We start from the raw sequence: 13,800 nt of genomic DNA on the forward strand, positions 1-13,800 counted from the left end.
GCGTCCCGAGCCGTTTCAACACGCCCCCTGTCTCTGACCTCATCAGCCAGATGAACCCTGCGCTGATTGGCTGCTGAGAATACTTCCACGCTCTGAGTGGAAGAAAGGCTCTGTCCATGTTAAAACATAGGGCACAGTAGTCTCTAAAAGGGGCTTCTGCAGATCAGAGCTCTCTCTCTCAGTCTTTTGAGACTTGTAGCTAGTCTTGGTTCTGGTCCAGTGAAGTGCTGGTAAGGTTTCCCAGGGGCATTGCGATGCCAGGGAATTCCTAGCCTAGCTGAGGACTGGTTCTGAGGTGTGAAGTTACCTGTTCCATGCGTATTCCAGTTCTGTGGAGTGAACAAGGTCAGCCTTTGCTGAAGCAGGCGTCTTGCACCAAGGAAAGCCTAGTTTTTAACCCCAGACCCAAAGTAAGTGTGTATATTCTTTGTATTTTCTATTTCTGTGATTCCGAGGTCTTATTCGAATAAACCTCATTTTATTTCATTACTGTGTTTTGGCTTATTGACTTATCCCATAAATATAAATAGTATTAAAAGTCTTGTGCTTCCGTGACAGGCTTTTTTCTGGTGACAGCGTGTGGGATCATAGGGCTTTGCACTATAGCTTCCTGCTGGGAACTATAGGACAAAGTGAGCTTGTAGATTGCAAGCTCTCAAAATAGTGTCGGAAAACACGTTTTTACAAAATCAGGAATCACACTGTCCCACAAAGAAGTTCATGATGTGTTTTATGAGTATCTTTCATAAGCCTTTAATGAGTCTTTTTTACGAGTCTTTTATGTGTTTTATGAGTATCTTTCATAAGCACTCTTTATGAGTATTTTAACCATTATTATTCATCTATTTTTAATATTAATTTTAATATGAACTGTTTATTACCATTGGCTGTAGTGTTAATTATGTATTTTCGTTTCTTGTTCTAATTTCAGCAATCTACTATTCGTCGTTTTATCTAATGTATTTTATATAATTCATGTTATTTATACTCAAGAGAGAGAGGCACAGTTTATTAAGTCAAGATGGTGTATACCCTTTCAGCAAAGTGTTAATTATACTTCATTTGTTAATCATCTTTGGTATCTCTGCTTCTCTCTCTTTTGGTGGTAGAGAGGTGGGAATATTAAACAATAAAGAGTATGTGTATCTGAACACCAAATTCCCTGTCATGTCCATATTCTACATCCTACGAAAAATCCACAAGAGCCTCACGGCACCACCAGGCAGACCCATTATCTGTGGGATTGGATCTCTTACCTCGTGTCTATCTGAATATATAGACATTTTTTACAACCATATGTTACGAGGATGAGGTCCTATCTCAGGGATACGACGCAAGTCTTAATATGCTCAAACAAATTGAATGGCAAACGGGCTGTTTAATGTGCACATGCGACGTCACGTCCATTTATACGGCAATCAATCACATAGTTGGTATTGAGGCTATCAATAGGGTTTTAAGTATGGATATAGAGATTCAAACAGAACAGAGGACTTTTATATTAGATCGTATTGCGTTAATTTTAAAAAATAATGTTTTTCATTTCAACGGCACTTCCTCCAAAAGTGTGCAACCGCCATGGGGACCAGGTTTGCACCAAGTTACGCTAATCTGTTCATGGATGTTTGGAGCAGGACACTATCTGGTCCTCCCATGACTTTGGCGCAGAACTGGTCCTATGGCGGAGATATATTGATGACATATTCTTCATTTGAAAAGGGAGTGAAGACAATGGAGTGCCCCCACTGCGGATGAGAGACGCTGGCAGAGGCAATCGCGGTCTGTTCCTGACTGAGAAGTGGAGTGGTCGCATCGGGTGCTGTTATCTAAGGAGAAGGGTTGAAGTGTGTCAAAAGTCACTTCTTGTTTACTTACCAGCGGGGAGAGTGTGAATGTGTTACCATCCCCTCTGTGTTGTCTGTTATCTTAAAGTAAATGTTAATGCACTATATCCTTTGCATTTGTGTTTTTTTCTTCATACTGTATGAGGCTCTACAAAGAGTCTGCTGACCTGGAGAATCTTCTACTTGGAGCTACAGTATTATGTGTTTTTCAGTGCTAACTAACACTGGGTTCATTTGCACATATTAACTGTTTCATCACTTTGCGCCATGAACACTGTTTTGTTTAGGTTTTAATTTGTGGTTTTGGGGAAAACCGCTGGTGTTTAGGCTGCAGCTTGAGTATATCACAATATTTGTTGCGCTTTATTATAGTTTGTCACTATATTGAGGACAGCCAGATAAAGACAAAAACATTCTTCAAGCAGGTGGACTGCAATAATTACCTGCGGAGGAACAGCTGTCATCATAGGAGATGGCTTGAAAACATACCTCCGGGACAATTCCGGAGAGTACGACGTAACTGCAGCGATGATAAGGTTTTTAGAGAGCAGTTGGAGGTCCTGAAGAATAGATTTATTAACAGAAAATATGATAGGGACACTATAGATGCTGCAATTAGGAATACTTGAAGGAGGGATGATATATTTAAAACAAATACAAAACAACCTAAGGGTGAATTCGATATTCGTTCCTAACCCAATTTAACAAAGACTATGGCGATTCTGAGGAAACATTGGCACCTTCTTCAGATTGACCCTGTACTTAAGGATCATCTCCCAGACCAACCTAAGGTTATTTATAGATGTGCAGATAACGTTAAAAATAAACTAGCCTTTTTAAATCAGAGGTTGCAAATAGAGAACAGAACTGGTTACCAAGGCCAAAGGTTTCTTTAAGTGCCCTACATGTAAGGCCTGCAAGCAGGGCTCCAAAGGCAAAACTGACTTCACTTCAACCACAACAGGGGAATCATTCAAAACCACCCACTTTATTAACTGTCGTTCGGCGTTCGGAGCGTCTATCTGCTGGGTTGTCCATGTGGTCTCCAGTATGTGGGGCGTACCAGTAGGCCACTGGGGGTCCGCATACTGGAGCACATGGGCAATATTAGGCGACGGCTCATGACACACAATGTATCTAAGCACTTCGCATTGGTACATGGTGGTGACCTGTCAGGACTCTCTTATAGAGCGATGGAACAGGTTTCCGCCAACCAGCGGGGAGGGGACAGGCTGACACAGTTGGCTAAAAAGGAAACCTTTTGGATTTTTAGACTGAAAACACTGGCACCTCGGGGCCTAAATATAGATATTGATATTGGTGCTTTTTTATGAGTCTTTATGTGTTTTATGAGTATCTTTCATAAGCACTCTTTATGAGTATTTTAACCATTATTATTCATCTATTTTTAATATTCATTTTAATATTAACTGTTTATTACCATTGTCTGTAGTGTTAATTATATTATTTTAATTTCAGCAATCTACTATTCGTTGTTTTATCTAATGTATTTGATATAATTCATGTTATTTATACTCAAGAGAGAGGCACAGTTTATTAATTCGAGATGGTGTATATCCTTTGAGCAAAGTGTTAATTATACTTCATTTGTTAATCATCTTTGGTATCTCTGCTTCTCTCTCTTTTCTTATATGGAAGTGCTAACACCAAATAGGGACATTGTGATGTTATATCCCCAGTATGATATACGAGTTCACCACAAGAGGGAGCCGCTCCTCTATTTATGCATTAGGTTTAAACTGTATATTACATTCATATATACTATCATTTCACCTAATAAAATTATATGTATCACGGTCCATCACTAATTGTGGGGTTAAATGCACATTTAGATGTGCTATTACAACGCCAGAAAAAGTGGGTGGCATTTTCTTCTCATCTTTCTGTTTCTTCAAAACTTAGAAAGAAGGCTTTTTGTTCAATTTGAGCTCCTTTCACCCCTCCCATAGATATGCTCACTTGATGTGACCATTATATCAGATGGGTGCGTAAGAAAGAGATACATTGATTGCTAAATGACACTATATTCTAGTAAGAGCTTTTATAGCAAACTCATAGCATCTTAATGTATTACGTGGGACTATTCTGTTTATGTTCTGTGACCAGTAAATCATGTTTCTATTGATGATTGAATAATGTGGCCAATTAAGCAAGTTGCCTATATTACTCGGAGGAAACGAGCAGCCGGCAGGAACCTGACGAAGCAATCTCATTTGCGAAATGCGTTGTTCCTTGCCGGCGCTCGTAGTTTTGGACACAGGCAGCCACCGTATTTTCGACAAGGATCACTGGTACCGGTCCCGCAGTCGGACACGCCCACAGCGGTTTACCGGGAAGCAGAGGACCTGTCGGAACGATCCGTAGCTGCCTTTTGCATTTTATAGTGAGTGTCTATTTTTTATTATACAATAAACCTTGTTACTTGTTAACTTTGGCTCTGTCCATTCTCTGCATTTGGGATTGCGGGAGAGGTGCCACTTGCGCACAACATCCATACCTGGTTGTGACAGGGCTGCTTGCACTATTGTATAAGTTAAATGCATGTTTGCTTTCTGGCATCAAGGGCACCACTTTATCTTTCTTTCTGTTTGTCTTTTTTTTGCTGGGCCCAGCAATCTTTTTTTGTTTCCTTTACCTTAAACTTTACTAACCTTTAATGTGGTGTCCTGAGGTCAGCCAGTATAATGCAGGTATGGTTGGAGTTAAACACAGTTTGATGTTACACAGCCATGGGCAGTCCCTGTTAAAAAGGAAAAGGGCGTTGCCTTCCTGCATACCATCCAGGGTGGATTATACCATGGTATGGAGGGGGAGGAATTAAAGTAAGTGATACTGAATGTCATTTATTTTGCAGAGTAAAGACATGCATGGGATGTTTGTAAAAGGTACTGTTGTTTATTTTGGGCACTTGCTATAGAAAATTGTATGTTGTGTAAGGTGTATTATGTTTGCTAATTGTGTAAATTTTGGGAGACAACTCCCCTGTATGGTATACTTAATTTGGTTGTGTTCTAATTAACCAATAATTAAAGGGAGGGGGTTTATTTCCCTGTTCTCTGCTGCTCTCCTTATTGCTGCTATGTGAGATGAGGTTGTTGCTTTCTGCACTCCTTGTTGCTGCTATGTGATGTGAGGTTGTCTCTTTCTGCACTCCTTATTGCTGTTATGTGATATGAGGATGTCTGTGGAACTTCAGTGAAAGGATGCAAACTTTCTAATGCAGATATTGCTGGCTATTCTGTGGCTGGAGACATCACGCTGGGAGAACTGGTTGTTGTACACCTGAATGTGGAATCCCTAATAAAAAGAAGGCTCAGAGAACAGCAAAAGCCTCTTTCATTCTTCTCAGGGTCTGAGGCTGCTGCTTCTTTAAATAAAGGCTGGGACGCAACCTTTCACACTGGTCTATTGGAGGAACCAGCTGAGAGGAGGGCCTACACGTCAGACTCTAAAGTCTTCTCTGAAGGAAGGGGCTCACACATGGCCGTGTGAGTAGCAATTTTATACTTATTTAGTGCCACCCCCTACCGTTATGTACATTTTGGGATTATTCCCTGTTATATTTAGCTATTGTATTAATCTATATTGTATTGTTTTTCTATATATTTTTCATCTGGAGATCTACAATTTGCGCTGACCACTATCCCATACCTATATCACACTGTCAGTGTCACTTAAGTTTAGTGCCACAAAGCGAAGACTATCAATGACACCACCTCTGAGGACTCTATGAAGGCACCCTCTCAAAGGGGCCCCCAGACTCCTGAGGCATCACCCAATGAGCTACGGGTAAAGGGCCCTATGTTCAAACACCAAATAAGGTAGCTCCAGTGAGTCAGCCCCTGGATCCCCAAACCCCGTGTTTTGTCCCTCAAGAAGACTGTGCAGAGACATTGATCCCCTCAAGGGAAGAGGCTGAGCCTCAGGACTATGCTAGCCACTCTCCAGAGGGAGGGACTGAAGAACAGCTCCGCAGGAGTCAAAGAGTTGGTCAACCTCCAATGAAGATGGCCTATGACCAATTCGGGGCACCCCATTATGAGCCTCAGCAGTGGGCTCGCAGTAAAGTGAGATCTGTCATAGTGATGTTCAATGAAATGTATAATCTCATGTAGAGTGGAGATGATGTGGTAAGTTGTACACATATGATATGCATTTTTATTGTATAAACTGTGTTATGGTGCTCTGTCCCAAGCGGGGTCATTGGTGTTTTTACCGGGGGGAGGATGTAGCCAGTTTCTCTGTGTCTCCTTTACCTCCACTGAATGTCTGGGAACTGCGGGGGCGGCCACGTCGCCGGGAGGCTCCTGGGGGTAGCTGTTTCAGGGCGCCGCCAAGTTGTACGCAGATCGCGCATGCGCAGTGGCGCGAGAGTTGTGACAGCCCATTCACACAGTTTGCACATGCACAGTATAAACGCGTGCGATGCTGGACTATTCAGGTATGGCTCTGAGCTGGGACTACAGATCCCATGAGCCTTAGCGACAGGCCATCTGACCATGCCAGCCAATAGGGCTTAAGGGTTGTCTGCAGAAGGGAAGTAGGAAGCGGACAGTGAAGCACGATGTTCAGTTGGTCCTGGGAGCTAGAGAGGGCAGGAGGTGCACGTGCAGGGGTAATGACCCTCTGCACTAGGCCAGTATACCCCTAGGCCCCACTTAAGGCCGTGAGTCACTGCCAGTTTGTGGTTGCTGTAGGGACAGGCCCTTAGGCAGGGATCTTGCCTTTAGCATTCTGTAACATTCTGTAACAGTCAGGGACACCGTTGCTGAGTGACCTGATATTCCTAGTCTGGAACCAGACTATTGGACCGCAGTAAGGATCTTCGCTCACGTGGAGTCCAGGACCTCGCTGTGGATATCGTCGATCGGCGGATCCTTTTCGAAGTTGTTAGCGGTCCTGGGTGCTGGAGCGCCCGGCAGGTATTTCATAAGTGCACCAACATACCGGTTCCTTACAGGCGCTGATCACGCCTAGAGGGGTGGGTTCTTTGAGGACACTCAGAGGTTAAGTGACCTCCGGTACATTGGACACGGTGTGGGAATACACGGTGGTGGGGGTATATAGTGTTGATAAGGTATTCATGTTTATTCTGTGTGACACATGCAGTAAAGGTTATCAATATTATCTAACAGCTGTTGTTACTGTTTCCTGTTTGGGGTTATCTCATATTATTGGGATCCTGGGCAGGTGGAGGCACTGCCAGTTAATATATATGTGTTGCCCCAGACTCCCAGTGGCGGAGGCTCAGATCTCTGTGAGCCTATAGGTAGATGTTGCCCTAGTAAACCCGTCTTAGTAGAGGGAAAGAGGGTTACCCTAATATTAACTATGACTAGTTATACTTGATACTACGGGGGTTTAAGACAAATCCTGGCTCTGTCAGTTAGGGATATGTACATTTTGCATATTGTATTGTTACACTTTTTTCTTCTTTTGCTTTTTATTTACAGAGTAGCTTATATACGTTGGTGTTTTGTTTCAGTAGAATGGTTTATAGTTTAATCATTAACGTGGATTTTAACCTGCATATGTTCATGTCATGTTTTTATTTTTATGTTTTCTACTACTGCTGCGGCACAGTTTATTCGAGCATTTGCCCGTTCTGTGCCGCAGCAGTAGCCTGGCGCGCGCCCGAGTGTGACGGGCGCGCGCCGAAGCAGCGGAAGAGCGCCCTCCGATCGGGGCGCTCTCCCTACCGCTGCCGGGTCCGCCGGGTCCCCCGGAACCCCCTGCCGCTGTCCCGCGATCGCGGGACACCAGGGCTCCCTCGGGGAGCCCCTGGACACGCGTGCAGGGGGCGCACGCTCCCGATGACGCGTGACCGCCGAGGGGCAGCCACGCGGTACCGACCACACTTCAATAAAGTGTGTCGGTAGTGTACTATTAGTAGGGTGACAAGGCGTCCCGGTTTTGCCGGGACAGTACCGTTTTTTCAGTGCTGTCCCGGCTGCCGGTCCGTCCCGGCGATGTCCCGATTTTTCTCCCTGGTCCCGTTTGTTTTGCACTGTAGATGCGGTGGCGGTGCGCCGTTTCGGTGCGCCGTGGCGGTACGTGGCGCGCGGTGGCGGCGAGGATGCGGCAGCCCGGCCGGTGAGTATTTTTTTTAATTTCAGGGGGTTGGGCTTCTAATATGCCGGGCTGCAGGTGATTGGCTGGAGGATGCCGGGGGTGGGGCTTTCTCCGCTTCCTCCCCCGATCCCAGAGGCCCGCGCGGGCAGGGAGGTGGGAGCGGGGACAGCCGCTGGCTGTTTGGCGCATCCCCTCCCCTCTGCCTCCGTTCCCTGTGGCTGCTGCTGCCCGGGCGAGAGGTAGGCGCGGGGGGGGGAGCAGGGTTGGCGAGAGGTAGGCGCAGGGGGGAGCAGGGTTGGCGAGAGGTAGGCGTGGGGGGGGGAGCAGGGTTGGCGAGAGGTAGGCACGGGGGGGAGCAGGGTTGGCGAGAGGTAGGCACGGGGGGGGAGCAGGGTTGGCGAGAGGTAGGCGCGGGGGGGTGAGCAGGGTTGGCGAGAGGTAGGCGCGGGGGGAGCAGGGTTGGTGAGAGGTAGACGCGGGGGGGGGGGAGCAGGGTTGACCAGAGGTAGGCGCGTGGGGGGAGCAGGGTTGGCGAGAGGTAGGCGCGGGGGGGAGCAGGGTTGGTGGGAGTGTGGATGGCTGGAGGCGTGCGCACTTTCCCTCCCTCGCGTGCGCATGGGGACAGTGCGCAGTTGCTGTTGGGGGACTCCCTGCTTCTGCCCAGGTGCGCGGCCTTATCCCCGATAGGTGGGAGAGAGCGGAGCCAGGTCAGGCGGGCGGGTTCTCCTCCCGTCCGTCCACGTGTGTGTGTGTGTGTGTGTGTGTGCATATATATCAGTGTGGGTGTGCGTGTGTGTGTGTGTGGGTGTCATATCAGTGTGGGGGTGTATCAGTGGGTGGGTGTGGGTGTGAGTGGGCAGGTGTATCAGTGGGTGGGTGTGGGTGTGGGTGTGAGTGGGTAGGTGTGTGTGTATCTGTGTGTGTGTGTATCTGTGTGTGTGTATATCTGTGTGTGTGTATATCTGTGTGTATCTGTGTGTGTGTGTATCTGTGTGTGTGTGTGTGTGTGTATCTGTGTGTGTGTGTGTGTGTGTGTGTGTGTATCTCTGTGTGTGTGTGTTGTGACATAGTCCAAAGATGTTAGGCAGCTTTCTGCCCCATTTTAGAGCAGAAAGTGCAGGAATAGTTAAAAATGATCCGTTCCACAGCTTCCCATTAACTCAGGCAGCTGGATGGAAAATCCAGACCACAGATTACAATGGCTCTAGTTCTCCCTCACCTGCTCTTCTAATCACATGCACAGGTATTTAGAGCAGAGAGGTTTTGCATTTCTCTCTCTCTCCTTAGAGCCTGGAGGCTGGGGGTGTCGCTGCTCCCCTGTTTCCAGTGTCGGGGTTGACGGCCCCTCCAAGTATCACAGTACCAGAGGATTTGCCTGGACACCACGAACAGATAAGACAAAACAAATGGTTATTGCTGTTGCTAAAAGACTGTGCTGTATCTTGTGACCCTAAATGAAAGAGCATTGTTTTAAGCTGGGGAACCAGTTTAGTTGGCCAGCAGCTGTTAGAGAGACTGATTCTGATGTGTAGTTAGATCCCTGAAAGGGATAGGATTTTGCTTATATGATTTTGGTTTTATTTCTTGAAATAACAGTGTGGGAAATATTGTAACACTGAAATATGTGAACTGCTGAATGAAAGTATCTGAGTACCTCTAACCTTCACATGTTAAAGCTGCAGTACCTTACTTGGATGAAAATAAAGCAGGCAGAAGCCTGAGTTAAGCAGCATAATACTTTGCATGATCCTGTTTGTTGTATAATTAACCCTAGAAGACTGTGTCGGGAAGAACCCAGACAGACGTCAGCACTACAAAAGAGGGGCGTTTGTCACAGTGTGTATCTGTGTGTGTGTGTGTGTGTGTGTGTGTGTGTGTGTGTGTGTGTGTGTGTATCTGTGTGTGTGTGTGTGTGTGTGTGTGTGTATGTGTGTGTATGTGTGTGTGTGTGTGTGTTTATCAGTGGGTGTGTCTCCCTCACCCTCCCTGTATCTGTCTCCCTCACCCTCCCTGTCCCTGTCTCCCTCACCCTCCCTGTCCCTGTCTCCCTCACCCTCCCTGTCTCTGTCTCCCTCACCCTCCCTGTCTCCCTCACCCTCCCTGTCTCCCTCACCCTCCCTGTCTCCCTCTCCCTCTCCCTCCCTGGCTCCCTCTCCCTCCCTGGCTCCCTCTCCCTCCCTGGCTCCCTCACCCTCCCTGGCTCCCTCACCCTCCCTGTCTCCCTCTCTCTCTCCCTCTCTGTCTCCCTCTCTCCCCCTCCCTGTCTCCCTCACCCTCTATGTCTTATCTTAACTGCCGTATACCTACACCGAAATAACCTACCCTGCTTTCTTCCAGATCTGACTCAAGTTTCACATGGGAGACTTCGGAAGACAGTTAAGGAACACCTCCCCTCCAGTATAGTACCTTGAGGGACTGCGGATCAGGTAAGATCCCAGGCGGGATTGCTGCTTTAGAAATTGTGAAGGGGGGGCGTCCTGACACTGGTTAATGGGTTCAGAATCATTCACATCTGGCTTTTTTTTTGTTCGATTAGTGAGGTCATCCGAGACACACACACACACACACACACACACACACACACACACACACACACACACACACACACACACACACACACACACACTACAATAAATAAACTATTATGTAAAAAAAAAATGTCCCGGTTAATGTGTCCCGGTTTTTTATTTTCAAAATCTGGTTGCCCTAACTATTAGGCTACTCAGGTTTGCAATTTGACACCTATTCCAGGTGTGTTAATTGATTTATACTGTGAATCAGCTGTGATAGCTGAGCGTTGTCCTATATCAGTGTCTTGTTATACCCTGACAGATCGCTCTTTGTTAAAGCGCCCTGTGCATGGAACATGTTAGAGGATCTGTCAGGATTTTTGTCCATATGTTTTTAATGTAATAAATGTTTGATACTGGCCCTCTGTCCCACGGTGCACCTTTGTTCTAGCTCTACTTCGGTACAATTCCTGCTGCCTGCGCTATGCCTGGATTCACGCTGCACTAGAGACACACGGACAAGCATTATGGATCCAAGTGTTCCTGCTCCCTGCCAGTGAAGCAGCCGGTTCAGCCAGGAGCTTGGCTGTATAGACGCCGGTCTGACCATCCTCCGGCCCCAGCAATCACCCCCCGCCACTGCGGTCAAACTGCTGATGCAAGCGGAGCTTAACCGGAGGTGCGCTGGGTAACTACACCCAGAAAATCTATGGCCATACTCCACGGAAGGGGGGAATATTCCGTACGGCAGGGACTGCAGCGTCCGAGCGAAGGAGCCATTTCTGCTCTCCCCTCCCCCCTCCACCTGCCGCCGGTCTCCTGACGGTAAGCGTGAGTAAGGATGGCGACATGATTGTGATTCTAATGTATGAGCCAGTTGCCACAGACATCACACTTCTGTTATTATACACCAGCAGCAGCAGGGGGGGGGAGGAAGGAGCGTTTCCTGTGTTACATTGTGTCTCTCGCTGAACTTCTGTGCTGTTCATATGAGCTCCGGATTTGGGGGCTGACCGCAGTCCTGTTACTTTTGTATGTGCTAAAACAGAGGGCTATAGCTCTGCTTCTAGTCACCCTGGGGTCTGAGGAAGCCTAAAGTTATCTGCAGGGAGTCTTGTTGCCAGGGGCCTGGATACCTGTATCGGGAGTCTTAGAGGTCAGAACCCTTGGGGTGGCGTTTCTAGTCATTGGGGCACAGGGAGTCACAGGGTACTTAAGCTGATGTAGTATCACAGTGCACTAAGTGGAGTTTTGCCTAGCTGAGGGATAGTGCTGTGTTACACTATCTGCAGCCTAAGGGAAATTTGCACACACAACATGGTCTGAAAATGGCGGCCACTGCTTGGTGCATGATGTCCAAAATGGCACTCCCGCCAAGAAATGGAACCGCGTGTGTTGCAGAAGTCCATTTGTAAAAAGGTTTGCAAATAGTTGCATCCATTCGGCGCCAAACGCTGGCGTCACGCTGAGTCATGTCATCCTAAAGTTACCAGCCTGTGTATGTGTGTGTGTGTATAGGTGCCTGTGTGTGTATAATGTGTAAGGTGTGTGTGTATAGGTGCCTGTGTATACTGATGCAGCGGCCGTTATTCGAACACTTCACGTGTCATATACATCGGAATCCCGATTTGAAACCGCGGGATGAATTCCAGCTTTCCCGCACTAAGATGCGAGCGCGGCGAGAGCAGAAAAACCAATTTTAGTGTTCTGGCTATTAAAAACATGAAATTGACACAGTGACACAGTGACACAGTACTGTACACATTACAATTCATCCATTTTATTGCAAACGAAGAAAAAGAATCCATGAAATTCAAACAAAATATCCGCGATAAGCACGGGTGCCTGGGGCGATTGGCCGCGTTTCATGCTGCGTGGGGAACAGCAGAGAACTCAAAATCGGCGCCGAGATGTGTTCGAATAACGGCCGCTGCATCAGTATATAATGTGTGTGTGTGTGTGTGTGTGTGTGGCTTCGGTAAATATCCCCCTGTGTGTGTGTGTGTGTGTGTGTGTGTGTGTGTGTGTGTGTGTGTGGCTTCGGTAAATATCCCTGTGTGTGTGTGTGTGTGTCTTCTGTAAATATCCGTGTGTGTGTGTGTGTGTGTGTGTGTGTGTGTGTGTGTGTGTGTGTAAGATGTGTGTGTGTGTGTGTGTGTTTCGTTGCCTGTTTGTGTGTATATGTGTATGTATAGGTGCCTGTGTGTGTATAATGTGTAAGGTGTGTGTGTGTATACTGTAGGTGCCTGTGTGTGTATATGTGTATGTATAGGTGCCTGTGTATGTATAATGTGTAAAACGTGTGTAGCCAGGTCCCCTCTGGCTCCCCAGACATTCGGTTCTCTCTCTCTTACCTGCGACAGCGTGAGGGCAGTTGCAGGGGTGATCGCGTCACCGGGGGCTCCCGGCGACATCGGCTACAGGGTGCCACCATCTTGTGTGCGTTCGCGCATGCGCGGAAGCTCGCGCACGCGCAGTATAGCCCCAGAAGCGACACAACGGCCATACAAGGAGTGGGAAGAGGCGCTCCATAGTCAGGGACATCGCTCAGTTCGCACATGCGCAGTTAGCTGCGGCGGCCATTAGTTAGGGCCATTAGTTACCCCTTAGGTAGGGACCCTGCCCTTAGCTGAGAGTGAGTTTAGTCAGTGACACAGCTGCAGTGCTGTGTGCTCTGACAAGGAGAGACAGTGTGGCTTTGCAGTGCTGTGTGCTCTGACAAGAAGAGACAGTGTGGCTTTGCAGTGCTGTGTGCTCTGACAAGAAGAGACAGTGTGGCTTTGCAGTGCTGTGTGCTCTGACAAGAAGAGACAGTGTGGCTTTGCAGTGCAGCCCAGCAGTTAGTTTGGCAGTTTCAGGAAAGGCCCCTTTCAGTGCGAGGGGGGGTTGCTTTCTATAGTACCCAGTTCTATCTGATATCACCGGTGCCAGTTGCACGCGGTGATCGCGGCCTGCGTCTGGGCTCAGACAGGCTCTACAGTGAGAGACATTATAAAGGTGGATCACTCCATGCGGGAGCCACCCACCGTGGAGGTGGGTGCCTGTTCCCACGTCCGACCCTTTGTGAAGATCTTTACACCCGGGCGTGGACGTATGCCCGGGTAGGTATCGTATTAAGTGCACCAACCAAACCGGTACATCAGGCGCTGATCCCGCCTATAGGTTCTGGGTCTCTTAGTGGACTCGTGGGACTCTGGGTACACGGTGTTGGGGGAGGAATAAGGTGTGGGGGTTAAGGCACTGAGAAGACGGGTAGTTGTGCCTATGAGTGTCATAGAGGGACACTGTCAATGTCATATTGTTGATGTATGTTGTGTTATGTATTGTTTCCTACTGTGTATGTGGGACCTGTG

This window comes from Ascaphus truei, chromosome 4 (genome assembly GCF_040206685.1).
Source record: "Ascaphus truei isolate aAscTru1 chromosome 4, aAscTru1.hap1, whole genome shotgun sequence".
NCBI classification, from domain to species: Eukaryota; Metazoa; Chordata; class Amphibia; order Anura; family Ascaphidae; genus Ascaphus; species Ascaphus truei.